This window comes from Chiloscyllium punctatum, chromosome 22, assembly GCF_047496795.1.
Source record: "Chiloscyllium punctatum isolate Juve2018m chromosome 22, sChiPun1.3, whole genome shotgun sequence".
Lineage (NCBI taxonomy): Eukaryota > Metazoa > Chordata > Chondrichthyes > Orectolobiformes > Hemiscylliidae > Chiloscyllium > Chiloscyllium punctatum.
In genome coordinates this window covers 749,224-763,206 of record NC_092760.1, presented here as the reverse complement: position 1 = coordinate 763,206, position 13,983 = coordinate 749,224, and positions in this window count along the sequence as shown.

The following is a 13,983-nucleotide window of genomic DNA, read 5'->3' as shown; positions in this document are numbered from 1 at the left end:
CCCCTCTGATTTACCCCCTCTGATTCAGCCCCTGTGTTTCTCGCCCTCTGTTTCAGCCCCTCTGTTTCAGCCCCTCTGTTTCAGCCCCTCTGTTTCTCACCCTCTGTTTCAGCCCCTCTGATTCAGCCCCTCTGATTCAGGCCCAAGCATTCAGCCCCTCTGTTACAGCCCCTCTGTTTCTCGCCCTTTGTTTCAGCCCCTCTGTTTCTCGCCCTCTGTTTCAGCCCCTCTGTTTCAGCTCCTCTGGTTCAGTCCCTCTGTTTCTCACCCTCTGTTTCTCGCCCTCTGTTTAAGCCCCTCTGATTCTCGCCCTCTGTTTCAGCCCCTCTGTGTCTCGCCCTCTGTTTCAGCCCCTCTGTTTCAGCCCTTCTGTTTCAGCCCCTCTGTTTCAGCCCGTCTGTTTCTCGCCCTCTGTTTCAGCCCCTCTGTTTCTCGCCCTCTGTTTCAGCCCCTCTGTTTCAGCCCCTCTGTTTCTCGCCCTCTGTTTCAGCCCATCTGTTTCTCGCCCTCTGTATCAGCCCCTCTGTTTCAGCCCCTCTGTTTCAGCCCCTCTGTTTCAGCCCCTCTGTTTCTCGCCCACTGTTTCTCGCCCTCTGTTTCAGCCCCTCTGTTTCTCGTCCTCTGTTTCAGCCCCTCTGTTTCAGCCCCTCTGATTCAGCCCCTCTGATTCAGCCCCTCTGTTTCTCGGTCTCTGTTTCAGCCGTTCTGTTTCAGCCCCTCTGTTTCAGCCCCTCTGTTTCTCGCCCTCTGTTTCAGCCCCTCTGTTTCTCACCCTCTGTTTCAGCCCCTCTGTTTCTCGCCCTCTGTTTCAGCCCCTCTGATTCAGCCCCTCTGTTTCAGCCACTCTGATTCAGCCCCTCTGATTCAGCCCATCTGATTCAGCCCCTCTGTTTCTCGCCCTCTGTTTCAGCCCCTCTGTTTCGGCCCCTCTGTTTCAGCCCGTCTGTTTCAGCCCCTCTGTTTCTCGCCCTCTGTTTCAGCCCCTCAGTTTCTCGCCCTCTGTTTCAGCCCCTCTGATTCAGCCCCTCTGTTTCTCGCCCTCTGTTTCAGCCTCTCTGTTTCTCGCCCTCTGTTTCAGCCCCTCTGTTTCTCGCCCTCTGTTTCAGCCTCAGTTTCTCGCCCTCTGTTTCAGCCCCTCTGTATCAGCACCTCTGTTTCAGCCCCTCTGTTTTAGCCCCTCTGTTTCAGCCCCTCTGTTTCTCGCCCTCTGTTTCAGCCCCTCTGTTTCGCGCTCTCTGTTTCAGACCCTCTGTTTCAGCCCCTCTGTTTCTCGCCCTCTGTTTCAGCCCCTCTGATTCAGCCCCACTGTTTCAGCCCCTCTGAATCAGCCCCTCTGATTCAGCCCCTCTATTTCAGCCCCTCTGTTTCAGCCCCTCTGTTTCTCGCCCTCTGTTTCAGCCCCTCTGTTTCTCACCATCTGTTTCAGCCCGTCTGTTTCAGCCCCTCGGTTTCTCGCCCTCTGTGTCAGCCCCTCTGTTTCTCGCCCTCTGTTTCTGCCCCTCTGATTTAGCCCCTCTGTTTCAGCCCCTCTGTTTCAGCCCCTCTGTTTCTCGCCCTCTGTTTCAGCCCCTCTGTTTCAGCCCCACTGTTTCAGCCCCTCTGAATCAGCCCCTCTGATTCAGCCCCTCTGTTTCAGCCCCTCTGTTTCAGCCCCTCTGTTTCTCGCCCTCTGTTTCAGCCCCTCTGTTTCTCACCATCTGTTTCAGCCCGTCTGTTTCAGCCCCTCGGTTTCTCGCCCTCTGTTTCAGCCCCTCTGTTTCTCGCCCTCTGTTTCTGCCCCTCTGATTTAGCCCCTCTGTTTCATCCCCTCTGTTTCAGCCCCTCTGTTTCTCGCCCTCTGTTTCAGCGCCTCTGTTTCGCGCTCTCTGTTTCAGCCCCTCTGTTTCAGCCCCTCTGTTTCTCGCCCTCTGTCTCAGCCCCTCTGTTTCTCACCCTCTGTATCATCCCGTCTGTTTCAGGCCCTCTGTTTCTAGCCCTCTGTTTCAGCCCCTCTGTTTCTCGCCCTCTGTTTCTGCCCCTCTGATTTAGCCCCTCTGTTTCAGCCCCTCTGTTTCAGTCCCTCTGTTTCAGCCCCTCTGATTCAGCCCCTCTGTTTCAGCCCCTCTGATTCAGCCCCTCTGATTCAGCCCCTCTGTTGTAGCCCCTCTGTTTCAGCCCCTCTGTTTCTCGCCCTCTGTTTCAGTCCCTCTGTTTCTCGCCCTCTGTTTCAGCCCCTCTGTTTCTCCCCCTCTGTTTCAGCCCCTCTGATTCAGCCCCTCTGTTTCAGTCCCTCTATTTCAGCCCCTCTGATTTACCCCCTCTGATTCAGCCCCTGTGTTTCTCGCCCTCTGTTTCAGCCCCTCTGTTTCAGCCCCTCTGTTTCAGCCCCTCCGTTTCTCACCCTCTGTTTCAGCCCCTCTGATTCAGCCCCTCTGATTCGGCACCAAGCATTCAGCCCCTCTGTTTCAGCCCCTCTGTTTCTCGCCCTTTGTTCCAGCCCCTCTGTTTCTCGCCCTCTGTTTCAGCCCCTCTGTTTCAGCTCCTCTGGTTCAGTCCCTCTGTTTCTCGCCCTCTGTTTCTCGCCCTCTGTTTAAGCCCCTCTGTTTCTCGCCCTCTGTTTCAGCCCCTCTGTGTCTCGCCCTCTGTTTCAGCCCCTCTGTTTCAGCCCTTCTGTTTCAGCCCCTCTGTTTCAGCCCGTCTGTTTCTCGCCCTCTGTTTCAGCCCCTCTGTTTCTCGCCCTCTGTTTCAGCCCCTCTGTTTCAGCCCCACTGTTTCTCGCCCTCTGTTTCAGCCCCTCTGTTTCTCGCCCTCTGTATCAGCCCCTCTGTTTCAGCCCCTCTGTTTCAGCCCCTCTGTTTCTCGCCCACTGTTTCTCGCCCTCTGTTTCAGCCCCTCTGTTTCTCGCCCTCTGTTTCAGCCGCTCTGTTTCAGCCCCTCTGATTCAGCCCCTCTGATTCAGCCCCTCTGTTTCTCGGCCTCTGTATCAGCCGTTCTGTTTCAGCCCCTCTGTTTCAGCCCCCCTGTTTCTCGCCCTCTGTTTCAGCCCCTCTGTTTCTCACCCTCTGTTTCAGCCCCTCTGTTTCTCGCCCTCTGTTTCTAGCCCTCTGTTTAAGCCCCTCTGTTTCTCGCCCTCTGTTTCAGCCCCTCTGTGTCTCGCCCTCTGTTTCAGCCCCTCTGTTTCAGCCCTTCTGTTTCAGCCCCTCTGTTTCAGCCCGTCTGTTTCTCGCCCTCTGTTTCAGCCCCTCTGTTTCTCGCCCTCTGTTTCAGCCCCTCTGTTTCAGCCCCTCTGCTTCAGCCCCTCTGTTTCTCGCCCTCTGTTTCAGCCCCTCTGTTTCTCGCTCTCTGTATCAGCCCCTCTGTTTCAGCCCCTCTGTTTCAGCCCCTCTGTTTCAGCCCCTCTGTTTCTCATCCACTGTTTCTCGCCCTATGTTTCAGCCCCTCTGTTTCTCGCCCTCTGTTTCAGCCCCTCTGTTTCAGCCCCTCTGATTCAGCCCCTCTGATTCAGCCCCTCTGTTTCTCGGCCTCTGTTTCAGCCGTTCTGTTTCAGCCCCTCTGTTTCAGCCCCTCTGTTTCTCGCCCTCTGTTTCAGCCCCTCTGTTTCTCACCCTCTGTTTCAGCCCCTCTGTTTCTCGCCCTCTGTTTCAGCCCCTCTGATTCAGCCCCTCTGTTTCAGCCCCTCTGATTCAGCCCCTCTGATTTAGCCCCTCTGATTCAGCCCCTCTGTTTCTCGCCCTATGTTTCAGCCCCTCTGTTTCAGACCCTCTGTTTCAGCCCCTCTGTTTCACCCCCTCTGTTTCTCGCCCTCTGTTTCAGCCCCTCAGTTTCTCGCCCTCTGTTTCAGCCCCTCTGTTTCTCGCCCTCTATTTCAGCGCCTCTGATTCAGCCCCTCTGTTTCTCGCCCTCTGTTTCAGCCCCTCTGTTTCTCGCCCTCTGTTTCAGCCCCTCTGTTTCTCGGACTCTGTTTCAGCCCCTCTGTTTCTCGCCCTCTGTTTCAGCCCCTCTGATCTCGCCCTCTGTTTCAGCCCCTCTTTTTCTCGCCCTCTGTTTCAGCCTCTCTGTTTCTCGCCCTCTGTTTCAGCCCCTCTGTTTCAGCCCCTATGTTTCTCGCCCTCTGTTTCAGCCCCTCGGTTTCTCGCACTCTGTTTCAGCCCCTCTGTTTCTCGCCCTCTGTATCAGCCCCTCTGTTTCAGCACCTCTGTTTCAGCCCCTCTGTTTCAGCCCCTCTGATTCAGCCCCTCTGATTCAGCCCCACGCATTCAGCCCCTGTGTTTCAGCCCCTCTGTTTCTCGCCCTCTGTTTCAGCCCCTCTGTTTCTCGCCCTCTGTTTCAGCCCCTCTGTTTCAGCCCCTCTGATTCAGCCCCTCTGATCCAGCCCCTCTGTTTCTCGCCCTCTGTTTCACCCGTTCTGTTTCTCGCCCTCTGTTTCAGCCCCTCTGTTTCTCGCCCTCTGTTTCAGCCCCTCTGTTTCTCGCCCTCTGTATCAGCCCCTCTGTTTCATGCCCCTCTGTTTCAGCCCCTCTGTTTCAGTCGCTCTGTTTTAGCCCCTCTGTTTCAGCCCCTCTGTTTTAGCCCCTCTGTTTCAGCCCCTCTGTTTCTCGCCCTCTGTTTCAGCCCCTCTGTTTCGCGCTCTCTGTTTCAGACCCTCTGATTCAGCCCCCCTGATCCAGCCCCTCTGTTTCTCGCCCTCTGTTTCACCCGTTCTGTTTCAGCCCCTCTGTTTCAGCCCCTCTGTTTCTCGCCCTCTGTTTCAGCCCCTCTGTTTCTTGCCCTCTGTTTCAGCCCCTCTGTTTCTCGCCCTCTGTGTCAGCCCCTCTGTTTCTCGCCCTCTGTTTCTGCCCCTCTGATTTAGCCCCTCTGTTTCAGCCCCTCTGTTTCAGCCCCTCTGTTTCTCGCCCTCTGTTTCAGCCCCTCTGTTTCAGCCCCACTGTTTCAGCCCCTCTGAATCAGCCCCTCTGATTCAGCCCCTCTGTTTCAGCCCCTCTGTTTCAGCCCCTCTGTTTCTCGCCCTCTGTTTCAGCCCCTCTGTTTCTCACCATCTGTTTCAGCCCGTCTGTTTCAGCCCCTCGGTTTCTCGCCCTCTGTTTCAGCCCCTCTGTTTCTCGCCCTCTGTTTCTGCCCCTCTGATTTAGCCCCTCTGTTTCATCCCCTCTGTTTCAGCCCCTCTGTTTCTCGCCCTCTGTTTCAGCGCCTCTGTTTCGCGCTCTCTGTTTCAGCCCCTCTGTTTCAGCCCCTGTTTCTCGCCCTCTGTCTCAGCCCCTCTGTTTCTCACCCTCTGTATCATCCCGTCTGTTTCAGGCCCTCTGTTTCTAGCCCTCTGTTTCAGCCCCTCTGTTTCTCGCCCTCTGTTTCTGCCCCTCTGATTTAGCCCCTCTGTTTCAGCCCCTCTGTTTCAGTCCCTCTGTTTCAGCCCCTCTGATTCAGCCCCTCTGTTTCAGCCCCTCTGATTCAGCCCCTCTGATTCAGCCCCTCTGTTGTAGCCCCTCTGTTTCAGCCCCTCTGTTTCTCGCCCTCTGTTTCAGTCCCTCTGTTTCTCGCCCTCTGTTTCAGCCCCTCTGTTTCTCCCCCTCTGTTTCAGCCCCTCTGATTCAGCCCCTCTGTTTCAGTCCCTCTATTTCAGCCCCTCTGATTTACCCCCTCTGATTCAGCCCCTGTGTTTCTCGCCCTCTGTTTCAGCCCCTCTGTTTCAGCCCCTCTGTTTCAGCCCCTCTGTTTCTCACCCTCTGTTTCAGCCCCTCTGATTCAGCCCCTCTGATTCGGCACCAAGCATTCAGCCCCTCTGTTTCAGCCCCTCTGTTTCTCGCCCTTTGTTCCAGCCCCTCTGTTTCTCGCCCTCTGTTTCAGCCCCTCTGTTTCAGCTCCTCTGGTTCAGTCCCTCTGTTTCTCGCCCTCTGTTTCTCGCCCTCTGTTTAAGCCCCTCTGTTTCTCGCCCTCTGTTTCAGCCCCTCTGTGTCTCGCCCTCTGTTTCAGCCCCTCTGTTTCAGCCCTTCTGTTTCAGCCCCTCTGTTTCAGCCCGTCTGTTTCTCGCCCTCTGTTTCAGCCCCTCTGTTTCTCGCCCTCTGTTTCAGCCCCTCTGTTTCAGCCCCACTGTTTCTCGCCCTCTGTTTCAGCCCCTCTGTTTCTCGCCCTCTGTATCAGCCCCTCTGTTTCAGCCCCTCTGTTTCAGCCCCTCTGTTTCTCGCCCACTGTTTCTCGCCCTCTGTTTCAGCCCCTCTGTTTCTCGCCCTCTGTTTCAGCCGCTCTGTTTCAGCCCCTCTGATTCAGCCCCTCTGATTCAGCCCCTCTGTTTCTCGGCCTCTGTATCAGCCGTTCTGTTTCAGCCCCTCTGTTTCAGCCCCCCTGTTTCTCGCCCTCTGTTTCAGCCCCTCTGTTTCTCACCCTCTGTTTCAGCCCCTCTGTTTCTCGCCCTCTGTTTCTAGCCCTCTGTTTAAGCCCCTCTGTTTCTCGCCCTCTGTTTCAGCCCCTCTGTGTCTCGCCCTCTGTTTCAGCCCCTCTGTTTCAGCCCTTCTGTTTCAGCCCCTCTGTTTCAGCCCGTCTGTTTCTCGCCCTCTGTTTCAGCCCCTCTGTTTCTCGCCCTCTGTTTCAGCCCCTCTGTTTCAGCCCCTCTGCTTCAGCCCCTCTGTTTCTCGCCCTCTGTTTCAGCCCCTCTGTTTCTCGCTCTCTGTATCAGCCCCTCTGTTTCAGCCCCTCTGTTTCAGCCCCTCTGTTTCAGCCCCTCTGTTTCTCATCCACTGTTTCTCGCCCTATGTTTCAGCCCCTCTGTTTCTCGCCCTCTGTTTCAGCCCCTCTGTTTCAGCCCCTCTGATTCAGCCCCTCTGATTCAGCCCCTCTGTTTCTCGGCCTCTGTTTCAGCCGTTCTGTTTCAGCCCCTCTGTTTCAGCCCCTCTGTTTCTCGCCCTCTGTTTCAGCCCCTCTGTTTCTCACCCTCTGTTTCAGCCCCTCTGTTTCTCGCCCTCTGTTTCAGCCCCTCTGATTCAGCCCCTCTGTTTCAGCCCCTCTGATTCAGCCCCTCTGATTTAGCCCCTCTGATTCAGCCCCTCTGTTTCTCGCCCTATGTTTCAGCCCCTCTGTTTCAGACCCTCTGTTTCAGCCCCTCTGTTTCACCCCCTCTGTTTCTCGCCCTCTGTTTCAGCCCCTCAGTTTCTCGCCCTCTGTTTCAGCCCCTCTGTTTCTCGCCCTCTATTTCAGCGCCTCTGATTCAGCCCCTCTGTTTCTCGCCCTCTGTTTCAGCCCCTCTGTTTCTCGCCCTCTGTTTCAGCCCCTCTGTTTCTCGGACTCTGTTTCAGCCCCTCTGTTTCTCGCCCTCTGTTTCAGCCCCTCTGATCTCGCCCTCTGTTTCAGCCCCTCTTTTTCTCGCCCTCTGTTTCAGCCTCTCTGTTTCTCGCCCTCTGTTTCAGCCCCTCTGTTTCAGCCCCTATGTTTCTCGCCCTCTGTTTCAGCCCCTCGGTTTCTCGCACTCTGTTTCAGCCCCTCTGTTTCTCGCCCTCTGTATCAGCCCCTCTGTTTCAGCACCTCTGTTTCAGCCCCTCTGTTTCAGCCCCTCTGATTCAGCCCCTCTGATTCAGCCCCACGCATTCAGCCCCTGTGTTTCAGCCCCTCTGTTTCTCGCCCTCTGTTTCAGCCCCTCTGTTTCTCGCCCTCTGTTTCAGCCCCTCTGTTTCAGCCCCTCTGATTCAGCCCCTCTGATCCAGCCCCTCTGTTTCTCGCCCTCTGTTTCACCCGTTCTGTTTCTCGCCCTCTGTTTCAGCCCCTCTGTTTCTCGCCCTCTGTTTCAGCCCCTCTGTTTCTCGCCCTCTGTATCAGCCCCTCTGTTTCATGCCCCTCTGTTTCAGCCCCTCTGTTTCAGTCGCTCTGTTTTAGCCCCTCTGTTTCAGCCCCTCTGTTTTAGCCCCTCTGTTTCAGCCCCTCTGTTTCTCGCCCTCTGTTTCAGCCCCTCTGTTTCGCGCTCTCTGTTTCAGACCCTCTGATTCAGCCCCCCTGATCCAGCCCCTCTGTTTCTCGCCCTCTGTTTCACCCGTTCTGTTTCAGCCCCTCTGTTTCAGCCCCTCTGTTTCTCGCCCTCTGTTTCAGCCCCTCTGTTTCTTGCCCTCTGTTTCAGCCCCTCTGTTTCTCGCCCTCTGTTTCAGCCCCTCTGTTTTATGCCCCTCTGTTTCAGCCCCTCTGTTTCAGCCCCTCTGTTTTAGCCCCTCTGTTTCAGCCCCTCTGTTTCTCGCCCTCTGTTTCAGCCCCTCTGTTTCGCGCTCTCTGTTTCAGACCCTCTGTTTCAGCCCCTCTGTTTCTCGCCCTCTGTTTCAGCCCCTCTGATTCAGCCCCACTGTTTCAGCCCCTCTGAATCAGCCCCTCTGATTCAGCCCCTCTGTTTCAGCCCCTCTGTTTCAGCCCCTCTGTTTCTCGCCCTCTGTTTCAGCCCCTCTGTTTCTCACCATCTGTTTCAGACCGTCTGTTTCAGCCCCTCGGTTTCTCGCCCTCTGTTTCAGCCCCTCTGTTTCTCGCCCTCTGTTTCTGCCCCTCTGATTTAGCCCCTCTGTTTCAGCCCCTCTGTTTCAGCCCCTCTGTTTCTCGCCCTCTGTTTCAGCGCCTCTGTTTCGCGCTCTCTGTTTCAGCCCCTCTGTTTCAGCCCCTCTGTTTCTCGCCCTCTGTCTCAGCCCCTCTGTTTCTCACCCTCTGTATCATCCCGTCTGTTTCAGGCCCTCTGTTTCTAGCCCTCTGTTTTTTATCCTCTCTGTTTCTCGCCCTCTGTTTCTGCCCCTCTGATTGAGCCCCTCTGTTTCAGCCCCTCTGTTTCAGTACCTCTGTTTCAGCCCCTCTGATTCAGCCCCTCTGTTTCAGCCCCTCTGATTCAGCCCCTCTGATTCAGCCCCTCTGTTTCAGCCCCTCTGATTCAGCCCCACTGTTTCAGCCCCTCTGAATCAGCCCCTCTGATTCAGCCCCTCTGTTTCAGCCCCTCTGATTCAGCCCCTCTGATTCAGCCCCTCTGTTTCAGTCCCTCTGTTTCTCGCCCTCTGTTTCAGGCCCTCTGTTTCTCCCCCTCTGTTTCAGACCCTCTGATTCAGCCCCTCTGTGTCAGTCCCTCTGTTTCAGCCCCTCTGATTTACCCCCTCTGATTCAGCCCCTGTGTTTCTCGCCCTCTGTTTCAGCCCCTCTGTTTCAGCCCCTCTGTTTCAGCCCCTCTGTTTCTCACCCTCTGTTTCAGCCCCTCTGATTCAGCCCCTCTGATTCGGCACCAAGCATTCAGCCCCTCTGTTTCTCGCCCTTTGTTCCAGCCCCTCTGTTTCTCGCCCTCTGTTTCAGCCCCTCTGTTTCAGCTCCTCTGGTTCAGTCCCTCTGTTTCTCGCCCTCTGTTTCTCGCCCTCTGTTTAAGCCCCTCTGTTTCTCGCCCTCTGTTTCAGCCCCTCTGTGTCTCGCCCTCTGTTTCAGCCCCTCTGTTTCAGCCCTTCTGTTTCAGCCCCTCTGTTTCAGCCCCTCTGTTTCTCGCCCTCTGTTTCAGCCCCTCTGTTTCTCACCATCTGTTTCAGCCCGTCTGTTTCAGCCCCTCGGTTTCTCGCCCTCTGTTTCAGCCCCTCTGTTTCTCGCCCTCTGTTTCTGCCCCTCTGATTTAGCCCCTCTGTTTCAGCCCCTCTGTTTCAGTCCCTCTGTTTCTCGCCCTCTGTTTCAGCGCCTCTGTTTCGCGCTCTCTGTTTCAGCCCCTCTGTTTCAGCCCCTCTGTTTCTCGCCCTCTGTCTCAGCCCCTCTGTTTCTCACCCTCTGTATCATCCCGTCTGTTTCAGGCCCTCTGTTTCAAGCCCTCTGTTTCAGCCCCTCTGTTTCTCGCCCTCTGTTTCTGCCCCTCTGATTTAGCCCCTCTGTTTCAGCCCCTCTGTTTCAGTCCCTCTGTTTCAGCCCCTCTGATTCAGCCCCTCTGTTTCAGCCCCTCTGATTCAGCCCCTCTGATTCAGCCCCTCTGTTGTAGCCCCTCTGTTTCAGCCCCTCTGTTTCTCGCCCTCTGTTTCAGTCCCTCTGTTTCTCGCCCTCTGTTTCAGCCCCTCTGTTTCTCCCCCTCTGTTTCAGCCCCTCTGATTCAGCCCCTCTGTTTCAGTCCCTCTATTTCAGCCCCTCTGATTTACCCCCTCTGATTCAGCCCCTGTGTTTCTCGCCCTCTGTTTCAGCCCCTCTGTTTCAGCCCCTCTGTTTCAGCCCCTCTGTTTCTCACCCTCTGTTTCAGCCCCTCTGATTCAGCCCCTCTGATTCGGCACCAAGCATTCAGCCCCTCTGTTTCAGCCCCTCTGTTTCTCGCCCTTTGTTCCAGCCCCTCTGTTTCTCGCCCTCTGTTTCAGCCCCTCTGTTTCAGCTCCTCTGGTTCAGTCCCTCTGTTTCTCGCCCTCTGTTTCTCGCCCTCTGTTTAAGCCCCTCTGTTTCTCGCCCTCTGTTTCAGCCCCTCTGTGTCTCGCCCTCTGTTTCAGCCCCTCTGTTTCAGCCCTTCTGTTTCAGCCCCTCTGTTTCAGCCCGTCTGTTTCTCGCCCTCTGTTTCAGCCCCTCTGTTTCTCGCCCTCTGTTTCAGCCCCTCTGTTTCAGCCCCACTGTTTCTCGCCCTCTGTTTCAGCCCCTCTGTTTCAGCCCCTCTGATTCAGCCCCTCTGATTCAGCCCCTCTGTTTCTCGGCCTCTGTATCAGCCGTTCTGTTTCAGCCCCTCTGTTTCAGCCCCCCTGTTTCTCGCCCTCTGTTTCAGCCCCTCTGTTTCTCACCCTCTGTTTCAGCCCCTCTGTTTCTCGCCCTCTGTTTCTAGCCCTCTGTTTAAGCCCCTCTGTTTCTCGCCCTCTGTTTCAGCCCCTCTGTGTCTCGCCCTCTGTTTCAGCCCCTCTGTTTCAGCCCTTCTGTTTCAGCCCCTCTGTTTCAGCCCGTCTGTTTCTCGCCCTCTGTTTCAGCCCCTCTGTTTCTCGCCCTCTGTTTCAGCCCCTCTGTTTCAGCCCCTCTGCTTCAGCCCCTCTGTTTCTCGCCCTCTGTTTCAGCCCCTCTGTTTCTCGCTCTCTGTATCAGCCCCTCTGTTTCAGCCCCTCTGTTTCAGCCCCTCTGTTTCAGCCCCTCTGTTTCTCATCCACTGTTTCTCGCCCTATCTTTCAGCCCTTCTGTTTCTCGCCCTCTGTTTCAGCCCCTCTGTTTCAGCCCCTCTGATTCAGCCCCTCTGATTCAGCCCCTCTGTTTCTCGGCCTCTGTTTCAGCCGTTCTGTTTCAGCCCCTCTGTTTCAGCCCCTCTGTTTCTCGCCCTCTGTTTCAGCCCCTCTGTTTCTCACCCTCTGTTTCAGCCCCTCTGTTTCTCGCCCTCTGTTTCAGCCCCTCTGATTCAGCCCCTCTGTTTCAGCCCCTCTGATTCAGCCCCTCTGATTTAGCCCCTCTGATTCAGCCCCTCTGTTTCTCGCCCTATGTTTCAGCCCCTCTGTTTCAGACCCTCTGTTTCAGCCCCTCTGTTTCACCCCCTCTGTTTCTCGCCCTCTGTTTCAGCCCCTCAGTTTCTCGCCCTCTGTTTCAGCCCCTCTGTTTCTCGCCCTCTATTTCAGCGCCTCTGATTCAGCCCCTCTGTTTCTCGCCCTCTGTTTCAGCCCCTCTGTTTCTCGCCCTCTGTTTCAGCCCCTCTGTTTCTCGGACTCTGTTTCAGCCCCTCTGTTTCTCGCCCTCTGTTTCAGCCCCTCTGATCTCGCCCTCTGTTTCAGCCCCTCTTTTTCTCGCCCTCTGTTTCAGCCTCTCTGTTTCTCGCCCTCTGTTTCAGCCCCTCTGTTTCAGCCCCTATGTTTCTCGCCCTCTGTTTCAGCCCCTCGGTTTCTCGCACTCTGTTTCAGCCCCTCTGTTTCTCGCCCTCTGTATCAGCCCCTCTGTTTCAGCACCTCTGTTTCAGCCCCTCTGTTTCAGCCCCTCTGATTCAGCCCCTCTGATTCAGCCCCTCTGATTCAGCCCCACGCATTCAGCCCCTGTGATTCAGCCCCTCTGTTTCTCGCCCTCTGTTTCAGCCCCTCTGTTTCTCGCCCTCTGTTTCAGCCCCTCTGTTTCAGCCCCTCTGATTCAGCCCCTCTGATCCAGCCCCTCTGTTTCTCGCCCTCTGTTTCACCCGTTCTGTTTCTCGTCCTCTGTTTCAGCCCCTCTGTTTCTCGCCCTCTGTTTCAGCCCCTCTGTTTCTCGCCCTCTGTATCAGCCCCTCTGTTTCATGCCCCTCTGTTTCAGCCCCTCTGTTTCAGTCGCTCTGTTTTAGCCCCTCTGTTTCAGCCCCTCTGTTTCTCGCCCTCTGTTTCAACCCCTCTGTTTCTCGCCCTCTGTTTCAGCCCCTCTGTTTCAGCCCCTCTGATTCAGCCCCTCTGATCCAGCCCCTCTTTTTCTCGCCCTCTGTTTCACCCGTTCTGTTTCAGCCCCTCTGTTTCAGCCCCTCTGTTTCTCGCCCTCTGTTTCAGCCCCTCTGTTTCTTGCCCTCTGTTTCAGCCCCTCTGTTTCTCGCCCTCTGTTTCAGCCCCTCTGTTTTATGCCCCTCTGTTTCAGCCCCTCTGTTTCAGCCCCTCTGTTTTAGCCCCTCTGTTTCAGCCCCTCTGTTTCTCGCCCTCTGTTTCAGCCCCTCTGTTTCGCGCTCTCTGTTTCAGACCCTCTGTTTCAGCCCCTCTGTTTCTCGCCCTCTGTTTCAGCCCCTCTGATTCAGTCCCACTGTTTCAGCCCCTCTGAATCAGCCCCTCTGATTCAGCCCCTCTGTTTCAGCCCCTCTGTTTCAGCCCCTCTGTTTCTCGCCCTCTGTTTCAGCCCCTCTGTTTCTCACCATCTGTTTCAGACCGTCTGTTTCAGCCCCTCGGTTTCTCGCCCTCTGTTTCAGCCCCTCTGTTTCTCGCCCTCTGTTTCTGCCCCTCTGATTTAGCCCCTCTGTTTCAGCCCCTCTGTTTCAGCCCCTCTGTTTCTCGCCCTCTGTTTCAGCGCCTCTGTTTCGCGCTCTCTGTTTCAGCCCCTCTGTTTCAGCGCCTCTGTTTCTCGCCCTCTGTCTCAGCCCCTCTGTTTCTCACCCTCTGTATCATCCCGTCTGTTTCAGGCCCTCTGTTTCTAGCCCTCTGTTTTTTATCCTCTCTGTTTCTCGCCCTCTGTTTCTGCCCCTCTGATTGAGCCCCTCTGTTTCAGCCCCTCTGTTTCAGTACCTCTGTTTCAGCCCCTCTGATTCAGCCCCTCTGTTTCAGCCCCTCTGATTCAGCCCCTCTGATTCAGCCCCTCTGTTTCAGCCCCTCTGATTCAGCCCCACTGTTTCAGCCCCTCTGAATCAGCCCCTCTGATTCAGCCCCTCTGTTTCAGCCCCTCTGATTCAGCCCCTCTGATTCAGCCCCTCTGTTTCAGTCCCTCTGTTTCTCGCCCTCTGTTTCAGGCCCTCTGTTTCTCCCCCTCTGTTTCAGACCCTCTGATTCAGCCCCTCTGTGTCAGTCCCTCTGTTTCAGCCCCTCTGATTTACCCCCTCTGATTCAGCCCCTGTGTTTCTCGCCCTCTGTTTCAGCCCCTCTGTTTCAGCCCCTCTGTTTCAGCCCCTCTGTTTCTCACCCTCTGTTTCAGCCCCTCTGATTCAGCCCCTCTGATTCGGCACCAAGCATTCAGCCCCTCTGTTTCAGCCCCTCTGTTTCTCGCCCTTTGTTCCAGCCCCTCTGTTTCTCGCCCTCTGTTTCAGCCCCTCTGTTTCAGCTCCTCTGGTTCAGTCCCTCTGTTTCTCGCCCTCTGTTTCTCGCCCTCTGTTTAAGCCCCTCTGTTTCTCGCCCTCTGTTTCAGCCCCTCTGTGTCTCGCCCTCTGTTTCAGCCCCTCTGTTTCAGCCCTTCTGTTTCAGCCCCTCTGTTTCAGCCCGTCTGTTTCTCGCCCTCTGTTTCAGCCCCTCTTTTTCTCGCCCTCTGTTTCAGCCCCTCTGTTTCAGCCCCACTGTTTCTCGCCCTCTGTTTCAGCCCCTCTGTTTCTCGCCCTCTGTATCAGCCCCTCTGTTTCAGCCCCTCTGTTTCAGCCCCTCTGTTTCTCGCCCACTGTTTCTCGCCCTCTGT